We start from the raw sequence: 18,244 nt of genomic DNA, 5'->3' as shown, positions 1-18,244 counted from the left end.
GATTTCTCTTGGGTCTCTTTTATAGGAGCACTAATCCCATGCGTGCAGGTTCCACCCTCACGGCCTAATCACCTCCCAGAGAGCCCACCTCCAGGTACTATGACCTTAGTGGTTAGGATAAATTTTCAGGGAACACAAGCATTCAGTCTATAGTAATGTATATAGAATTTTCAAAGTGGTTAAAAGGCAACAAAATGTCAGATACAAATATCCTTGACACCTAGGAAAAAAATGAAAAACAAAAGACCTGGAGGAGGGTCTCTATAGTTCCTTATTCTATCATTAAAATGATGAGCTACTAGCTAACATTAATGGGCTCTTGGTGTCCCAGACATATTCAAACACCTTAAGGCAGGGTCTCATTCAGTCCTCACAACAACCTATAAAGTAGGTACCATCTTAGCACATTTTACCCACGAGAACATTGAGACCACAATGGACAATTTTACATTTAAAATTCTCTATAAATTTTATCATTAATAATTACAATTTAAATTCTAATTCTTTCTCAAAAATTTCTATATCTTAGTAGTCCTTATTATTTCTGAGTACTGTTAGATTTGAAATGCCAAGCTTTATTAAAATATGTCATACTCCTAAGGCAAAGTCTTCAAAGCAATTTAATCTCCTATGCCGACATAGTTAACAAAGCTGAAGAAACAAAGGGTAAGATCAATTGTGGTTCATACACCACAATTATAATTGCTTTGCGTTCTCAATTCCCCAACTTTCAAGATTTGAAATTCACCTCGTATCTAGCAAGTGGCAACTGGGTGATAGTGAAGTCAGTGGAAAGAACGCAGGGAGACTTGGACTCCTTGTTCCAGCTCTCACTGAGGGGGGTTACCTGGCAAAAACTCCCTGAACCTGTTGAGACCTCATGTATATGCCGTCAAATAGAAGAGAAGTGGTGGGAACAGCAGTGATTAACAAGGACAACAATACCTGCTGTGGCTCTTTACAGTATTATTGTCACAGTCAAATGAGATTATTTATCAGAGGGTCCTCGGGGCTATATAATGAATGGTATATAGATACTAGTTTTTCTTATTTCTATTATCTTGTTTTTATTGTTACTTTTGTTATCTTGTTATTTTTGCTTATTTTTGTCCCAAACCCAAAATGATCTCCCCTTTCTAGAGTAGATAGAGGGGAGAACAAATGAGTGCTGGGGCCAGGAGCCAGGCTCAGGCGTCTGCCCTTGTAAAACCGTTGAGATTTTAAGCTTAGGAATGTGAACACATTTTCAGTAGGGAAATCTCTTGCACTTGCTTTCAAAAAAGAGAATTTTTATTGTGGTGGAGAGGTTGTAATTGGGCTTGAGGAGTAAGCAGAAATTGAAAAGGCATTCAAGATACTGATCACTATTAATTTGTCAGTCCAAATGCACAGTTTTTCACTTTTTAAAACTAGTAATTTTATTCTATATATTAGGAGCATTGTTACCTTAAAAGCCTCTACTATATGATGTAAGGATCATTTTTTCTTTCCACAATTAGTTTGTATCAAGGACCAGATTCAGCTTTGAAATTAACTCTCAGCTTAATAATTTACTTCCAAGTTGAGTATTCTCACTTGAGTTAGAAAGAACCCACGCTAAAATATTCATAATACCTTGTGGCGCTCGTACACATGCTCAATATTTGCTTAGAGGAGGTAGCAAACAAACTCTATAAACCTTGCAAATAAAAATAATCTTATTTCCAATATCGCTTCATTAGGATTCTGAAAGTTCAGTTTTTAGGTATTCTGAGACCTCAGTCAGTGTCAGGCGTGTTCATAGTGCACACGGTGAAGCACACACCAGAATTCTGTTGCTCGGCCTCTCCCCCTCTGATTTTCATGTGTTGACATCATGAAGTTTGATTCTGCTTTCAACGAAAAGAGAGCCTGGCCTCTGGGGAATCAGAGACCTCTGGGTTTGAATCCCAGTTTTGCCACCGTTCAGAGGTGTGACCTTGTACACATTCCTTCACCTCTGTAAACCTTGGACTTTTTCATGAAGTGGGGAGGACAGCATACATGTCACGTCAGGAGGTTGTGGGGAGGATTGCATAGAGTGTATTGCAGTAGCGGGGCTGTTGAAGGCCTTCAGTATATTTTAGCTACACTGCGACCCCACCCCCACCCCCACCCCCGGTGTTCTATCTCCAATTTCTCTCTTTTTCGAAAAGAGATTTTATTTATTTATTTGAGAGAGTGAGAGAGGAAGAGTGTGAGCAGGGGGAGAGGCAGAGGAAGAGAGTCCTAAGCAGACTCCTGGCTGAGCCCAGAGCTCTACTTGGGGCTCGATTTCAAGACCCTGAGATCATGACCTGAGCTGAATCCAAGAGCCAGATGCTTGACCGACTGAGCCCCCCAGGCCCCCCTGTATTGGAGGATGTGAAATTTCGAGTCTCGTACCATGACTTTAATTTTCTCTAAACATGGCCCTTAAGTCTCCATTCCCCACTTCTTCACAGTTTTGCCCATGCAAGAGAACAAGTTAAGTCACTTTTCGTTCACTTCAAGTGATATTTAAAGTCTTGCAGAGTTCTTCTCCTTTTCTCTGAGGTGGCACCTGGGTGGCAGAGTGGGACGTGGATTATGCAACCTGGGAGACTTGAGAGGTGGAGGTTGGCTCATCAACTGTCTTCTCCTTCTCCCTGCCTTCCCTGTGATGTCTCATCCCACCTGCTCTTTGGGCACTAGCTCCTGCTAGGAATAGACAGGAGGAAAGCAAGAGTGGCTAGTTCTCGCTGTAGAAATCTGCCCGCTGGCATTTCTCCCCTGTTGCAACCTTCTTGAGTGGCATGGGCACCATTGAGACTTTTAGTTGCAAAGGGATCCTGAGTGTCCTTTGCTTTTGGGTGCTGAGTCTCTCTGAAGAGTTCCTGGGGTTTTGATCTCAGTGGGTGAAGGTCTACCCCTCACAATGAAGAGTTTTATACTCCGTTTTAAGCGAGCCTTGGTATTTACAGCACATCTTTAGAGTCCAGGGCAAACGTCTAAGCACCCAGCTCCTACAAGGGAAAATCAAGGTCTTCATGATGTGTTTTAAGACAAGTCTCTGTTAAAGTCCAAGAAGGGCAATGGCTTCTTTTTGCTACCTGACCCTACCCTCTTCTTTACGTAAAAGATGCCTCAGATTCGAAGAGTAGAAGACTTGGAGGCAGTAATAATTGGTATGAATGATGCATAATTTAGATGATATTTCAAAATCTTCTTCAACTACTTGCACAAGTAATATTTTGCTTTTTGTTTTATTTTCTGTTTTGTATTAATTTTCCCCCCATTTCTCTCACTTTTTGGTCCAGGAAATTGTGCATCAGCGATTCATTGAGTAGGTCTTGAATTCAAGACTAAGCTCGATCTATGTGATATTTGTAACTTCTCTTCTTATAATCCATTGATAATTTTTGTCTCTTAAGCTTCTGTTTCTTATACCTTTTGCATTTCTTGATTCCCCCATTTCCAATTGGTGTCAATTCTGCTGAATAATAATATGTGAATCTGCATTAACCTTTCTTCTTGTTTCTTTTCTTTTTAAAGATTTATTTATGGGCAGCCCGGGTGGCTCAGCAGTTTGGCACTGCCTTCAGCCCAGGGTGTGACCCTGGGGACCTGGGATCGAGTCTCACGTCAGGCTCCCTGCGCGGAGCCTGCTTCTCCCTCTGCTTGTGTCTCTGCCTCTCTTTCTCTCTGTCTCTCTCATGAATAAATAAATAAAATCTTAAAAAAAAAAAGATTATTTATTTGGGGGAGAGAGAAAGAGATAGAGCTCGAATGGGAGGGGCAGAGGCAGGGAGAGAGAGAATCCCAAGCAGACTCTACACTAAACATGGAGCCCAACAGGGGGCTGGATTTCAGGACCCCAAGATCACTACCTGAGCCGAAACCAAGAGATGGACACAACCCACTGCACCACTCAGGCATCCCTTTTTCTTTTTATTTCTATGTATTTTGATTCTGATTCCTCTAAGAGAAATGTATCACTTATAAGAAGATTCTAGAAAGTAGGAGTCTTATTTTCTAGTCTTAACCTTGCTTACCAATTATAGATCCTCACTGATATGCTTTATGTTATTATTAGAGGCTGGAGAGAGGCAATTTCTCAAACAGGCTCTATTCTCTTGCGGCTGACAAGAGTTCTGATATAGCAGTGGGAGGTGCGGGTCTCTGCTCCCTCTTGTAAGCGAAAGCGCTAAGTGGTCTCACTTAAATTATTAACAGAATACACAGGTCAAGCATGCAGGCTTTTGTCCTGCTTTTCCCCATTTCTCTCTTACGAGTGCAATTGTAATGTTGCACAGAAGGCACTCATATGTGGTTTGAGTTAAAAACCTGATCAATTTGTTGCCAGAATGTGTTGGAGGGTTGACATTTAGTGATTGCCTTCTTTTTTCTGTCCACACAGCCACATCAGTGATGAAGGCCAGTGATAACAGTAGTAGCTACCACCTTGGAGCAGTGTGCCAGGCATTGTTAGGTTCATGACTTTGCATGCTATGTCCCACTTAATTTGCACAATCCCGTGAAGTAGACACCCATTTTGTAGATGGAGAATGAGAAATTTAGAGAAGTTGACCGAGGTCACGAAGCTGGAAGGTGACAAGAGCTCAAATCCAATCTGCCCTTTCCCGCCATCACGTAATACGGTATCTGAACTGGGACATCATTCCGAGTGAAATGGGACACCATTGCTGTTGACAAAGCAGAGCCTTTCTGTGCAGACAGGACATATGTTTACCCTAACTATAAGTCCTCCTGGTGGGGAGCTCTTAATCATTGAGACAGGAAAGGGAGACCCTGGAGCCCTTTCCACCATCCTTCCCCTCCAAGGTGGGAAAGCCCTCAGTCTCTCATCAGGCTCAGTTTTTGTACAGAGGAGGCAGTTTCCCATAAATGTGCCCACTGATGCAATCCCTTGTAAATGTGGTGAGGGCCGTGCCCCTGTCCCTCTGTGTCTGCATCAGAGAGTTGCAGTTTGTGGGTGCAGCATCCATTTTTTGGGCGCTTGCCATGGGTGGGGTCATTTGATGAGCACTGGGAATGTATCATCTAGGGTGGGCACTGGGAATGTATAATCTAGGGTGAAGATGAAAGCCGGCGGCTACGCAATAGGGCGAGCAGAGCTATGAGGGGGACAGGGGAGCACACGTGGTGTGACCAAGCCTGGAGGAGTCCATTTGGGGCCAATGAGGGGAGCCCCCGGAGGACGCTGATGTGATGCTGGGTTTTCACGTGGAGAAGGCTGTGAGGGGCAGAGACAGGACAGGCAGGATGACCAGGAAATGGTGCTTTCCATTATCTGAGGGACAGAGGACAAAGGCCAGGCTAGTGAGGGTGGAATGGAGCGGGGAGAAATGAAGGCCACAAAGGGCGAGAATGAAGGCCGCACATAACTTGGTGATCGGTGGGATGTAAGGGGACAGAGGGGACGGACCCTTCCTCCCGCTTCTTGTTTCTCCCCTTGCTTGTGTGTTTGTCTCCCTACCCTCTGGAGCCAGAAGCCAGTGCAGGTGCTTCTGTAGTTGTGACCCTTGCCGAGAATGGCAGTGGAACAAGTACTGACAACAGCCAAAGTGAGAGCCGAGCAAGGTGCTTTTGGAGCCGAAAAGCAAACTATAAAATAAGCAGAATGCTATTATGATTAGTATTAGTATTTCACTTGGCACCCGGTACGTTCCTGACACTGTTCCCAGTGCTTTAGATGTATTGACTAAGTGATTTTCACACTGACCTTACTTTACAGCTAAGGAAACTGAGACTCCGAGACGTTAGGCAGCTTTTTGGGATCACATAGTCAATGACCCGACATGACTTTTGGTTCAGATCAGATCCACTGGGTCCTCTTACTTTTTTCTCCTGCGCCACGATTGTCAGACCCCAAGTGCGATGTTCCCATGTGTTGGCAGCCAGCGTTTCTCTGGTGACTTTGAGGACCCCCCCCCCGCCCCGGCCAGCTCTCCAGGCCTAGCTGCCCTTGCACTCGGTATTAGCACAGCATTGGCTCGGGCGCTCTAACGTCTGCGTTAGGGCATGGGTGGCCTTGTAAGGGTTTCCACGGGGTGTGCAGGCCGTCGGGCTCAAGGTTCAGGTCTTTGGTCAGTGTTCGATGTTGAGGTTCAATACCTGTTCTTTCCGCGTGCCCCCAGAGGAACTAAAGGGTGCCTGTGTGCGCACGGTGGAGGGCATGAGAAGAATCAGGGAGAAAAGAGAGGAAGGGCCTTTCTGCCCTGGACGCCGCCGAGCAAGCATCCGTAAAGTCTCCCCTCCCCCCGCCCGCACGTCTAAGTCAGAGTCTCCCAAAGAGCCGAGCAGCTGCGGAAGCTCTTCATCGGAGGTTTGAGCTTCGAAACGACCGACGAGAGTCTGAGGAGCCATTTTGAGCGCTGGGGGCCGCTTCCGGACCGTGTGGTCAGGAGAGAGCCCAACGCCGAGCGCTCCAGAGGCTTTGGGGTCGTCCCCCGCCACCTGGAGGAGGTGGCCGCGGCCAGGAACCCGGGCCCCACGAGGTGGACGGAAGAGTCGTGGAAGCAGAGGGCTGCCTCCCGAGAAGATTCTCAAAGACCCGGTGCCCACCTAACTGTGAAAAAGATTTTTGTCGGTGGCATTAAAGGAGACGCTGAAGAACATCATCTAAGAGATGATTTTGAACAGGATGGGAAAACGGAAGTGATTGAGATCATGACGGACCGAGGCAGTGGCAAAAAGAGAGGTTTCGCTTTTGTGACCTTTGACGACCACGACTCTGTAGACAAGATTGTCATTCAAAAATACCACACTGTGAACGGCCACAGCTGTGAAGTAAGGAAAGCCCTATCGAAGCAAGAGATGGCTAGAGCTTCGCCCAGCCAAAGAGGCCGAAGTGGTTCTGGAAACTTTGGTGGTGGTCGTGGAGGTGGTGTTGGTGGGAATGACAGCTTTGGTCGTGGAGGGAACTTCAGTGGTCGAGGTGGCTTCGGTGGCAGTCGAGGTGGTGGTGGATACGGTGGCAGTGGGGATGACTGTCACGGATTTGGTAATGACAGAAGCAACTTTGGAGGTGGCGGAAGCTATAACGATTTTGGCAATTACAACAATCAATCCTCAAATTTTGGACCCATGAAAGGAGGAAATTTTGGAGGCAGAAGCCCTGGCCCCTATGGTGGTGGAGGCCAATACTTTGCCAAACCACGAAACCAAGGTGGCTGTGGCGGTTCCAGCAGCAGCAGCAGCTATGGCAGTGGCAGAAGGTTTTAATTACTGCCAGGAAACAAAGCTTAGCAGGAGAGGAGAGCCAGAGAAGTGACAGGGAAGCTACAGGTTACAACAGATTTGTGAACTCAGCCGAGCAGGTGGTGGCAGGGCCTAGCTGCTACAAAGAAGACATGTTTTAGACAATACTTATGTGTATGGGCAAAAAATTCGAGGACTGTATTTGTGACTAGTTGTGTAACAGGTTATTTCAGTTTCTGTTCTGTGGAAAGTGTAACGCATTCCAACAAAGGGTTTTAATGTAGATTTTTTTTTTTTTGCACCCATGCTGTTGATTGCTAAATGTAATAGTCTGATCATGATGCTGAATAAATGTGTCTTAAAAAAAAAAAAAGAAAGAAAAGAGAGGAAGGGGGCATATATAGGAAAAAAAAAAAGTAGTATACATAGGAAAAGAAAAAAAAAAAAACCCACATACACAGAGGAAGACAAACAAAAAGTGAATCAATAAGGACTGGAAATAGGAATTAGAGGCTCCCTGGTTGATGGCGTGGAGGAACGGACGAAAGGACCTTCTCTGAGAACCTGCTGTGTAGCAGGTACACACAGGCCTTTTCATATTAATTATCTCAGTTAATCCTGACAACCACTCCGGTCTTTGTTGACGAAAATGCTGGCGTCTGACCATCTTGTTAGAGCTGTGTTCTTACCCGCCTTTTATTTCTGATAGCCAACCGCCACGCAATGTCAAGTTTTTCTTCTTCTCAGGGGGTCCAACAGTTCTTGAGTAGGCAACTTTTGCTGGGCATGTTCCAAGCTGCACTGTCTTCCACAGCTTTGTGCTTGCCCCTCTTCCCCCCGCCCTTTGCAAAAATGTCTGGGCTTTCATTTATTTCTGCAATCCTTGGATTCTTTTTAACAAGATCTTCAAAAGCTGCAAAGCTCAGTGGTGCATGTGATGGATGGATGGTGCAGGAAAGGTGGTAGGAAGAGCTCTCTACCAATACGGGCTTCCAGGGAGGGAATGAGTAAGTCACAAGGATAAAAGGCACAGCGTAGGGAACATGGTCTATGGTATGGTCTTAGTGCTGTCTGGCGACAGACGGTATCTACACTTGCGGAGGGCACAGCATCACCTGTGGAGATGCTGAATCCTATGCTGTGCACCTGAAACTACTGTAACGTTGTGTGTCAACTACACTCAAATTAAAAAAAAAAAAAAAGAAAAATTAAAGTGAATACAGGTGTGCTGTACACCTGAAACTAATAAAATCTTGGATGGCAGCTTTAATAATAATAAAAAAAAAATACAGAGAAAAAAAGTTCTCCATCCTCCTCCAGGTCCTGGGAAGGAAAAAGCAAGTAATGGGTTAAGTAGAGCTCTGAAGTTATAAAAGTCACAATTATATATGCATGTAATTTTTAGCATAGAGATTTATTAATTTGCATTCAGATCATTAGAGCTAATTAGTAGCTACAGCTTCTCCCTCTATGCTTTAAGAATTTTACCCTTTACTTTCCTTGTGAACCCCAGAGCACATCTTTACAGATTGAGGCTTAAAACTGTCCCCCTGGTATTAGCATTGAGAAGAAGGGAGTTCTGTGCCACTACTGTACACAAAAGCTTCTGCTTCTTTTTTTATTTCTTCCTACTCTGTGTGTGTGTGTGTGTTTTTTTTTTTTAAGGAAGTCTCTTTACCATTCATCAGATAGCCCATTTGGAGTGGGAGTGAAATCTGCAGGAATTAGTAAATGAAGGGGAAAGAAGTGAAAACCCTTTTGATCTTCCTTTTCCCACTTAAGTGAGACCCTTGTCATTTGCAGGAAAGGAAGAGAACAGAAGAGCAGCAGAAATTATGCCTGAAAACCCGACTGCTCGTACTGAGCCACCCGTGCGAACTGGGGATGTTTTTCTCACTCATCTCACCACTTACTTGGAAATGGTGCCTGTAGGGGGGCACACATCGGGTGAACCTTAAGAGCCGTTAATGAAAAGTCTACTTAATTTTTTTTAAGATTTTATTTATTTATTCATGAGAGATGCAGAGAGAGAGGCAGAGACACAGGCAGAGGGAGAAGCAGGCTCCATGCAGGGAGCCTGACATGGGACTCCATCCTAGGACCCCGGGGATCACGACCTGAGCCCAAGGCAGATGCTCAACCACTGAGTCATTCAGGTGCCCCAAGTCTACTTAATTTTTAAGGGTTTGCCTATGGAATGGTTCAGATCAGTTAATCGGAACAGCATTGTTTTGGGGTTCATTTGGCTAATTTCTGGCTACTATGAATTAGTTATATGTGTCCCTCCATGTTCCCACTACTTACTGTCCATGGCGGGCATTTTCTTCCTGTGACTTTTGCTCAATTCCAGCTACAAAATTAGCTCTCTTTGAGTTGGAAACAGCTCATTAGTCTATGTTCCTAATGACTACTAGCCATTGAATCCTTATAGATAATGTAAAAATTAGTCCAAGAATCAATCCATCATGCACAGCCTGGTTGTCTTTATTCCCTGGTTATTCCTGCAATCTCTGCTTCCATTCCTAAATGCTTGAGAATGGATCGGGATCCCCCAACCGTGATGTTGATCGACGTGTGCGCTGACCGACAAATCCAACGTCAAGGCACTTCGCCTTCACCGCGTCCTCAGTTTTGTCAGGCTGCATTTATTTTGGGTCCCCTGTTAATTTCCTGTCAGTTTAATTAACATGAATATTTCTGACCTACTCTATCCTAAAGCTTTCTCCGGGCTCCACCTCCCTCTCTCCTAGCAGATGATGTTACACCCCCAGTTCTAGAAGATGTGACGTGCTCAGGCTTCCTCTGCTCCCTCTCTTGCACACTAAGTTTGCTCTCAATTTCACCCGTCCTTAGCTCCTTCCTACCTTTGGATGGCCCACCATGCCCTTGAGGAACGGGCCTCTGCTCACCGCTCCTGCTTCATCTTTTGCAAATACTTAGAGCCCCCCTCCCTCTCCTCATATGAACCACGTGCATTTCTTCAACTGAGCCTTGGTGTAAACACATCCACATACACCTCAGCCTCTGCTCAGTTGGTTTCCCCCTTAGCCATCTGAAATTGTCTCTGAAGTCTGTGTTCCAGGTGGGCCTCCCAGGGGCTCCCATGCCCTCTGCACTTGTCTTTATGGTGGCACTAACCACACCACATTGCTGTTGCCCAAAGATGCCTTATCCACCCTTACATTGCTGCCTCTAGAATAGACCCTGGCACGTAAGCTTTGAGAAGTATGTGTTAAAGGCTGAACACTGAACAAAAAAGGAATGAATGAATGAATGAATCTTGTAGCTAGTTGCGCTTCAACCCATTTTGCCTTGACACTACCTCTTAACTGTTTTGTCATCTTGGGCAGCCTCCCCCCACTCTTCAGTGTGCTCCCGCTCAAGCTTTTATTTGTTTTTGGAGAGGCTACTTAGTTCAGTGGTTTTAAGTACAGTCTTTGGAACTTTGCTGCCTTGGTTTGGAGACCGTGTGGCTTGCTCTGCTAGCTGTGTGGCCTTGTCTGAGTTACCTAGTCTGCGCCGCACGTATATTGTTACCTGTACAAGAAAGAGAATAACCAGACTCCCTTGCACAGGGTTGTGGTATGGATTAGTTGATGTGGTTCCTGGGTATCCCTTAGTGCCTGGTGATCGTAAATGGTAATCATAGTAATGTAATCACATAGGAATTATTTTAATTACTCCTACCTTCCGCATTTATGGTTGTCTTTTTTTTTTTTTAATTTTTGTGAACTATCTCAGACATGCAACTAGAAATAGGGATTAATATAGCAAATGCCTAGGTAACCCCTCCCTGGTGTAAGAAAGAGAACAATAAAAAGAGTAAGAGCCCCTTGAAGACCCTTTCCTATATCACCTTCCTTCCTCTTCCTCCCTTTTCTCCCTTCCTCCGTCTCAAAGATAACCACTTTTATCATTTGTAGGCATGTTTTTATACGTTGCTGTGTAGCTGGAAATCCTGAATGCTGTATGATGTACGATGCATTTCTGCTGCTTCTTTAGTTACCCACCCCCACCCCCAATACACTCCGCAGATCAGTGATCCATATCGTTTCTGGAGCTATCACCCCCAAACGCAAATCTGATGCTGTAGTGTTCACAATATCTCTTTTTAAAAGACTCTTTTTAGAGAGTTTTATTTTATAACAAAACCGAGATGAAGGTACAGAGATTTCCCATATACTTCCTGTTCCCGCCCATGCAGAGCCTCTCCCATGATCAACATCACTCACCAGAATGGTAATTTTTTTTTTTTTTTTTTTTTTTTTTTTTTTACCAACCATGAACCTACATTCAATATCATAATCACCTAAAGTCCATAGTTTTACCTTAGAGTTCACCCTTGCTTGTGGCACACTCTGTGGGTGTGGACAAATGTATGATGACATATGTCAACCAGGACAATATCATTCAGAGAGTATTTCCACTGCCCTAAAACATCCTCTGTGCTCTGCCCATGCATCTCTCTCTCTCTGCCCACCAGTACCCACACATCTCTTTACTGTCTCCGTAGTCCTGCCTTTTCCATCATGTCATGTAGTTGGAATCATATTGCTGGTAGCCTTTCCTGATTGGCTTCTTTCACCTAGCAATACGCACATGAGGTAATCTCATGTCTTTTCATGGCTCAGTAGCTCGTTTCTTTTTGGTCCATTATCTGCTGCATCACAGTTTATCCATTCAGATACTGAAAGGAAGATGTCTTGGCTGCTTTCAAGTTTTGGCAACCATGAATAAAGCTGCTAGAATCATCCGTGTGCTGTTTTTCATGTGGATGTAAGTTTTTACCTCCTATGGGCAAAGACCAAGGAGTGTGGTCATTGGATTCTGGGTTTAAGAGTATGTTTGGTTCTGTCAGAAACGTCCAGATTGTCTTCCAAAGAGGCCGGACCATTTTGCATCTCCCCCAGCGAACAGTTCCCATTGCTCCATGTCCTTGTCAGCATTTGGTATTGTCGGCATTCCATTTTGGCCATTCTAAGAGTTACGTGGTGGGCATGATCTGTTCTTGAATCCCCGTTCCGTGTATTCCCCTCCTAGGAGCTGCTGTTGCAATGCTGCTTTCTCAGTGTGGCCTCTCCTGGACATTCTAAACTGGAGGCTTCCGAGTCCTCTTCCGTTTTTCCTTCATCTCCCTAATACTCTTCATCCTGTCACACACTGTATGTTCTTTCTTATTTATCTTGTGCATTCCTCCAACCAAATACATAAGCTCCATGAAATTTTCATCTGCCTTGTTTTCAGCTACGTCTCTACTGCCTAAAACAGAGTCAGATACATAGCAGGTGCTTGAGCAGTCTGCTTAATGAATGTTCAATTTACAGAACGTAGCCTCAGTGCTCAACCTGGATTTCAAATATTATCTTTATTTAGGCCCCCTTCCGTGTCCCTTTTCCACCCCAATGCCATCACTCCCTGCCCCTATGTCTTCTCCTCTCCCAGAGCCTGGTTCAAGTTGTTTCCTTTGTCTGGGCTTCCTCCCCTTCCCTGCTCATTTCTGTTTATCAAAGCTTTTCTTCTCTTCCCTCCAGCTCAGTTTAGATCCCACCCCTGGCCAAAAAAGCCTTCTCAGATTCCCCCATTGCAATGAATCTTTCCCTCTCCCACGCTCCTTTAGCACCTGGTGCCCCTCATCATCTTTTTTCAGAGTTTTCCTTACTTCAGATTTAGGTATATATGTGTCCACCCGGAATGTGGAATGTAGGAATCTCCTAATTACAGCCGTCCTCCCTCGCACCCAGCCCGGTGCTCTGCCCTGAGTGCTCAGTCCACCTTTGTTTAGTTGGCTGAACTTGAAGGTGAGAAGGGACTTCAGAGAGGCCACTCACAGCCCTCTGAAAAAAGTTCTGAACTCCTGTTTAATGACTGTGTGACAAAGGGAACTTTCCAGATGGCGAGGCACGGAGGAAACTTTAAACTCTCCCTTATTTAAAATATGATACTTCATTGTAATCCTCTGCATATTTCTATTATGTTGGCCCACAGTACAGAGTCATCAGATTACTTTAACTCCACACCATTTCTCCCACGTGCCATTCATTATTTCTGTTACTCCTCTCACTCACTTTTTAATATTTTTTCATCAAAAATTATTTTATAAGCATAGTCTAATTTCATTTTCTAATCCACCTGATTCTCTGCCAGGTGTGTTTTATGTGTAGGTTAAGAGGAAGAAAATGGATATGCAGGGATGGATGTGGAATGCCATTTCCTGCCTCATAGCTTAAGAAAGGCACTTCCTGTTACACAAATTTGCAAATTAGGGAAGTTCCAGAAATATAAGTGTGTGTTTTTTGAGCAGTAGTGCTAAGTAAGCGGGAGTGTGCTATTTGCTTTTGACTATAGTCACTTTTGTAGAGAAAAATCCCTGCTAATGGCTTTATTTAATAGGATGAAGTCAAATTTTAAAGCTGGGTGAGACCCTAGATACCCTAGATACCCTCGTCCAGAATTTCTTTATCCCATCACAACCAGTGCGCCCTTTTTTGACAAATATTTAGTAATAGCAATTTTGTGACTTAAAATAAATTTCACCAATAATATAATCAACAGATATATATGTTAAAAAATCAATATCACACTCTGAAATGTAAAGGAAAATTAAAATAAGATAATGTCTAATAAAATTAAATGTGTATGTATAAAATTACGTATGTATACTTAAATAAAATTAGGTATCATTTACATATAAATTGGGACACCTGGGTGGCTCAGTGATTGAGCATCTGTCTTTGGCTCAGGTCATAATCCCGGGGTCCTGGGATCGAGTCCCACATCGGGCTCCCCGCATGGAGCCTGCTTGTCTCTCTGCCTATGTCTCTGCCTCTCTGTGTCTCTCATGAATAAATAAATAAAATCTAAAAAAATGTTTTTTATATAAATATAAATTATATATTTTTATATAAATATAAATTTAGGGATCCCTGGGTGGCGCAGTGGTTTGGCGCCTGTCTTTGGCCCAGGGCACGATCCTGGAGACCCAGGATCGAATCCCACGTCGGGCTCCCAGTGCATGGAGCCTGCTTCTCCCTCTGCCTATGTCTCTGCCTCTCTCTCTCTCTGTGACTATCATAAATAATAAATAAAAAAAAATTTAAAAAAAATAAATAAAATAAATATAAATTTATATATAATTTCTATATAAATTTATATATTTATAAATAATTTATATGAAATTTATATAAATATAAAGTTTTTTATATAAATATAAATTATATTTATAACATATGAAAGTGTATATGCATCGGTATCAATATATAAATGCTTGAGTATGACTTCTCTGGAAGACATATGAAGTAGTCAGATGTTTGTACCTGTATCATTGAAGCACCAGAAATGGAAGAGCCACAAATGCTTTCAGATTCAGGTATGTTATATTGGCAACTCAAATACCATAATTGGCAGTAGGTCAATGGTACAATTTTCCCAGATGGTGAACTATTACTGATAAAGTTCAAAATGAAGCAAGAGTCATTCATACACACACAGCCCACCCACATATACACATACCCTATAGCTGCATTCCTAGAAAATCATTGTGTATTAAAACAGCAAAGTACTTCGTGTTTACATGTGAAAAAAGAGTTAATATGCAGCCTCAAATAGTTAGGAAAAGGGTTTATCTAATATCTGAATGGCTGGTGGAACATTTGGAAAATGATGCAGAACATAGGACAGTTTTTCTTTTAGTGGAATTGTCCTCTCATTACAATCTCTGTGACCTACTCTTGACCACCAAATGCCCACAAGAGTGGCCCACGATCATTGTGATCCCACCTCCTCATAAATGTCCAGATTGTTCCCCAACAGTTGGTACTGGCCAGTTGCAAATCTCTAGCGTGGTCCTGCTGCCTCCTTGAGGAATTTGGGAACCAGAAAGTTTCATTTACCCAAAACTAGTCACCTGTTTTATTAAGCTTCATGTAGCTCATGAGCTGCCGGACAGCTTTGTTCTGTTGATAGCTACTGTGCCCATCAGTCCATCAGACATAGGGTCAGAAATATCTAGACAGATGATAATTATGAGGACATGTGAAATCAGACTGCTTGGAATTGGAACCTACCACTTACACAAGGTTGAGGCAAATAATTTGTGCTGGTTAACCTGTTTGGGCCTCAGTTTTTTCAAGAGTCAAGCACAGGTAATAATAAAACTGAACTCAGAGCTGTTTTGAGGATTAAATGAGAAAATGTATATAAGGTGCTTGTCATAGAGTAAACATTTGGTAAAGGATAGTTGTGGTGGTGGTGATGATGATGATGACAATGAGGACAGTGATAAAGAATTGTCTGAAATAAAAATGTTCTTTAACCTTGATTTTCTTTATAACTTAACTAGATTTTTTTTCTTTAAGCAGCTAGATAGGCTGTTTTTTTTTTTTTTTTAGCTCCGCTTGATTCTTATTATCATTTTTGCAGATTTCTTTGTTTTAAGTTAAATGTTCATCCTGTTCCTTTTAGCTAATACTGTAATTTAAATTGCCTAGCCATTGAGACATTTTCTTCACGGACACACTGGAGATTTGCATACGTGACTTTAAATGAAGTTATACTAATAAAATCCTTTTTACACTGGTAGAGAATAAATATCTAATGTTATTGCACCACTATTTTTGAAAAAGATATTTCCCTTCACTTTTGCAGAGGCTATATTCCCAGAACTTAGCTGCTATAATGATTTCTTTAGTAGCACACAAATTCTATATTAATCTCTCAGCAGTTTGCTCAGTTAAGTGCATTTTTATGCTTGGCAGGATTAGGGTAGTCTAGGAAAATTAGTTTTCTTTTCTTATTACTTTTCCTGTTTAATTTGTAACCGGTTAAAACACCACAATATGATGGATGATTGAGCCTAGTAAAACTGCAAAGTTAAAGGATAATTGGCAGACTTTGGTTAAGCAATGAAGTCTTCCACTACCTTTCAACAGCCTTTAAGACAACCTCATTATTAAAATGTACATACTAGCAAAATTCTGGATGTGCATAGAATTTAATTACTATCTAACTAACCACAATGCCAGGGTTTTATTTTTATAGTGGTTGTGTAGTGTTTATGAAAGTAGTTTGTGGAATGGGTGAGCCCTAGCAATCCTAGCAATCATAGAGGAACTCTGTGAAAATGGAATTTTGCAGCTAGATAACTACATTCTGGTCACTTCCTGTTCATTTAACGTATCAGTGTGGCACTTGCAATTGTTCAGTCCAATCAAGGACCATTCCTGGGGACCTAGTTCAATTTACATAATTTGCTGATAGAAATTAAAACCTTTCTGGGGATGGAGGCCTAAGAATTTGAGCCAATTATTTTCTAAAGAAGGCAAGGTCCTATTTTGTAATAATGCGGGTATTACCAACTTAATTTTTAGGATGAGAATGGTTCATGAGAGAATGAATGAACAAGACAGGGAGACCTAAGATCCAAACATACCATTCTTTCATTTATTTAATCAATCACTGCATCATTTCACAAATGTTTATTGAATACCTATTCTGTTTGAGGCACTATGCTAGGAGGTGCAAGAAATGTGTAAGATAGACATGGGTCCTGTCACATGGATCTTATCACCAATTCTGATGGATTTAACTTTGTAGCATACAGATAAGGTATGTATGTGTGAAGTGTAATAGATCTTCAAATGTGAATATTAATGATCATCTCATAGAATGCCAGACACCAGAAGTTAAAAGTCTAAAATCCTAGTTAAATATTAAAAAGTCAGTATTGTTGTACATGAACCATATATTCATAGAGGTAATGTGTAATCATACAATTCTTGCCAACAGACATTTGTTGAACAAACACTACGTAAGTGTGCTGAACTGGGCATCAATGGGTAAGACTCAAGCTCAAACCTTAAGGAACCAATGAACACTACATTTAAAAATGGTGGATATATTTTCTTCTGGAAGGATTTGGTACCTTAAGAGTAGTAGCTCCCAGGTGTTAGCTTAGTAATCAGACAGTCAAAGGTTTTACACCTACCAAGAGAATAACTGATGAGCCTGTATCCTGGAACAGTGTATGTCTCCCCTAGAACACATACTGATGAAGAGGAGAAATGTCCTTCAAGAATCTTAAGAGACTCTACGTAGCAGAACCTATTTTTGCCTAGAAGGGACTTGGGAAAGATTTCAGTGCATCCTATGGCAGTGGTGTTAAAATGTAGAGACATGTAATTGAATTTTTCAATGAAAAACTCAGTTGCAATGATCTGCTCAGTGAATATGATATAAATTATCATGCCATTATCAACAACCGCCTCCATCTATAAAACTAGAGGAAATACATGAGCATCATAAAAATCCTTTTATCGTCAAAAGGACTTTATATTCATGACTTTGCTGTGAAAGCAAAACAGGATTTTTCAAGGGATCTTTAACTATTTTGCAGAGGAACCATAGCACCAGAGACTTAGGATAAGCTGGAAGAAAACACAAACTATATGTTAATTTGGACTATTACTGAGATACTTTAGTATTCAGAATATAGGTAGTCACCAGACTCTTCCATTTGAGTGTTCTATAGTCAAATTATGTACTGATGGATGAAAATAGGAAGCAAAATTGAGAAAGTCAGCTTATCCTTTTGAGACCTATAGCAGATGCAGAGTATTATGATAATATCAAGCCTCAAAATGCCCCAGCAGTTTAAATGTCTGTGACTCCTAGACACCCTTAAATTAACACTTAGATTCTAAATCCACTTTCCTAGCGTCACTGCAGCAGATTTTATTTTCCAAAAAAATAATACTATGGTTACCATAGTACATCTTATCCCGCATGCTCTTCAACTTTGCCACTTCCCCATTAGGAGGTGGAGTCCAATTCCCCTCTCCTTGATTCTGGGCAGGCCCATGACTACTTTGGCCAGTAGATTCTCCTGGAATTAACAATAGGGTATGTGTCTTCTAGGATGGGTCATGAAAGGCAATGCACTGTCCTCTTTTTACACTTTAGCTGACAAGTGACAAGCCTGATTACCCTGAGGCCACTATATTGTGAGGGAGCCAGGAAACCTGTAGGTGCTCCAGTCAGTAGTCCTAGT

At 42.4% G+C, this 18,244-nt stretch overlaps 1 protein-coding gene and 1 pseudogene across 2 annotated transcripts in view; both read left to right on the top strand.

Moving 5' to 3' along the window:
* The window catches only part of GRIP1 (glutamate receptor interacting protein 1), a 661,865-nt gene that overhangs the window by 187,055 nt on the left and 456,566 nt on the right, over positions 1–18,244 (top strand). The window lies entirely within an intron of this gene.
* Positions 5,532–8,358, top strand: LOC125755977 (heterogeneous nuclear ribonucleoprotein A1-like; annotated as a pseudogene).

The sequence above is a fragment of the Canis lupus genome, chromosome 10 (assembly GCF_003254725.2).
Source record: "Canis lupus dingo isolate Sandy chromosome 10, ASM325472v2, whole genome shotgun sequence".
Taxonomy (NCBI): domain Eukaryota; kingdom Metazoa; phylum Chordata; class Mammalia; order Carnivora; family Canidae; genus Canis; species Canis lupus.
This window is presented reverse-complemented; position numbering and strand designations above follow the sequence as displayed.